Source organism: Helianthus annuus, chromosome 10 (assembly GCF_002127325.2).
Source record: "Helianthus annuus cultivar XRQ/B chromosome 10, HanXRQr2.0-SUNRISE, whole genome shotgun sequence".
Taxonomy (NCBI): Eukaryota; Viridiplantae; Streptophyta; class Magnoliopsida; order Asterales; family Asteraceae; genus Helianthus; species Helianthus annuus.
The window spans coordinates 151,705,346-151,708,210 of record NC_035442.2 but is presented as its reverse complement, the minus strand read 5'-3'; the positions used below and the strand labels follow the sequence as shown (position 1 = coordinate 151,708,210).

The following is a 2,865-nucleotide window of genomic DNA, read 5'->3' as shown; positions in this document are numbered from 1 at the left end:
CACCTTTCGAAATGGTGCTTCTTGCAAACGTTGCACTTGAGCCTATCGCCCGACTGTCGGTCATTCTTCTTGGTCTCTGATCCCTTCTTGTGGTCACGATTTCCCCGATGCTTCTTGCTTGATCTACGTGAATCATCATCTTCACGTTTCCTCTTTTCGGTGTCAGCATTTCTCAATGATCTCTGTCTCACTGCATCCAGTGTAAGAGACAGAGATATATCTGCTACGGATCTAAATGTAGCAGGCCTAGAAGCCTTTACGCTAGCTTTGATCTCCGGGGCCAAACCCCCAATGAAACGTGCGATCCGTTTAGGTTCCGGGGTTACAAGGTACGGAACCAATCTTGACAGGGTGTTGAAACTTGTGAGATAAGCCTGGCAGTCCAGGTTCTTCATGACCAGTGATAGGAAATCAGATTCTATCTTCTCGACCTCGTGTTGAGAACAGTAGTTTGTAACACCCCGAAAATATTAATGTTACATTTTAAACTAAATACTAGTAGTAAGTTAAGATAAAAGACTAGGAAAGATAACCTAGTTAGTAGAAATCTTAACATAATATGACAAAGTATAATTAAAAACCCTTGTTCTATAGCCATGTAAAATTGAGGGACCAAAATTGTCAATTCTGGAACTTAAATTATTATTAGTAAAAATAACACACCAAACACACACCTAAGTGTGTGTTTGATCGATCAGAACGCAGGAACAAAGGGGATTTCCCCTCAAACCCTAATGTTCACAAAATCCATCAATTGAAGGTTCAAATCGAGTCCAAATTGAAATCTGAATATAGAATTGTGATCACCTTGACTAAGGGATCGTAAGGTATGCAAAATTTCATGATTTGGTTCTACCTTAGATTTTAGATAAAATCATGAGGTTCAAATTTGAGCATGCATGATGTTTGTTTTAATTGAAATAATGTATAGGGATGAACCCTAGTAGATTTCTTGTTGAAATTTGGTTTAATTCTTGTAAAATTCATGATCACCATTAGAGGTGATATGTGGGTTTTAGTAGAAAAGTATGAGACATTAGGATTTTGATGTATCCTAGAGTAATTCAAGCTTTATGAACAAGATTCAGAAATTATTGATGTAAAAATTTAGCGAAATTGCTTAAATTGATGTTTGCCATGGCTAAATCATGAATGTTAAACTTAGTTACAAATTGTAAGAAATTATGCACACAAGATGCTTGATAAAATGCCTAAAAGACATTGATCGACACAAATATGGTGTTGGTAAAGTAACAAGCTTAATCATGAGCCGAATGGTTCTAATGATAATTGGCTTGTATGTTTTAGGCAACACGAGTGAGGCGTCGGGAAGTCAAGCCGGTGCGGACGCTCGCCAAAAGGGAAAGCTCTAAGGTACGTGGTTAACGCTACTATAATGTTGATGATTTAGTTTTCATTTTAATGGTTTACTAGTTATGAACAATAGAGAGTCGTGATGGTTTGGTTGCTTGAAATGAGGGACCTCATAATGGCAAACCAAAATGAGCTAATAGTGGTAGGTACAAACCGGGTAATGGAAGTACCTCATCCGTAGTCCATAAAACCGTGTGTCGGGTAATGGAAAGAATATTATTTGTCACGCAAACCGGTAATGGGAGCGTGTGGGTTGAAGTAAGGGATCCTAAACGGATCATAATTGCTGTAAAGGAATACCCCGTGCTGTGCTTTGATGTCCTTAAAGTGCAGAAATTGGTATAAACGGGTCAAAACAGCAAACAGGAAGGATATGCAGAGACTACCGTAAATTACGGTACCACCGTAATTTACGGTGGAGAGTAAACCTTTACGGTGGTTCTCTACTGAATTACGGTAGAACCATAAACGTCCAGCTCTCACCGTAAATTACGGTGACCACCGTAATTTACGGTGGAGTCCAGCTAAGAATGTCAAGTTTTGTATAATTTCATATTTTGAATCCGATTTAAACGTACACTTAATTATGTGAAATTTGAGGGATTCTAACCTTGATATTTTGTTAAATTTCCAGCTTTAAAGTAAGTCACTCAAATGGATGGTGATCAACGCAAGGCTTCTGAACCGAACACAATCAAGAAGTTGTTCTTCACTTTTGTCTTAGATATTCGCTAGTGATAATTTTGTAATGAAAGGAATACTTATGTATCCTTTTTGTGTTGTGGTGGTTTTTAAACACTTTTGTTCTAAACTAGAATCAAAATTTGTGCTTGTGTTTTAAATGATTATGATCCTTCTTATCTAATCGGTATAAATTCTGGGCATTTTAAATTGGAGTGTTACAAGTTGGTATTCAGAGCTAAGGTTAAAGAGAATTGTGTTCGGTTCAAGGCTTGATCAACATCCGGTAAGAATTTACTTAAAGCAAATTAAATTTAAAAAAAAAGGATTAAAAAGGGTAACGATTTATTGTGTATGGGAGGAGTATAGCGATATACTCGAACCCGGGAAGTACACTTAGTATAGATGATAAGGCAAAGTTATATACTTGGCCGGATAATAAGTACGAAATCTCATGTAAGAGCATGAGAGCGATTGAACAAGATTACTTATCGGATCATTTTAACATTTCAGTAAGAAGATGTCGGGAGGTGCTAGTAACAATGTTCTATCCCTCACTACCGACGAGTTGAAAGAGAAGATTGCCGAGGAAGTTGGTAGGGCCATCGAAGTTAGTCTACCAAGATTTGTGGAAAGAATGCAAAACACCTTACTTTCGACTATGGAGGAAAGAATTGGTGAATTAAGAGAAGACCTTACCAGTGATAGAGGCAAGACTAAGGAAAAGAAAGGTTGTTCTTACAACAAGTTTATGGCATGCAAGCCCCCGATTTTCAATGGAGAGGTAGATCCAATTGCTTGTCAAAGGTG

At 37.6% G+C, this 2,865-nt stretch overlaps 1 long non-coding RNA gene across 1 annotated transcript; it reads left to right on the top strand.

Moving 5' to 3' along the window:
- Window positions 1-728: 728 nt before the first annotated feature.
- LOC110882952 lies at window positions 729-2,155 on the top strand. Its single transcript, XR_002560308.2, has 3 exons — window positions 729-827; window positions 1,309-1,374; window positions 2,009-2,155. It is a non-coding gene; the product is annotated as an uncharacterized LOC110882952 (long non-coding RNA).
- Window positions 2,156-2,865: the final 710 nt, after the last annotated feature.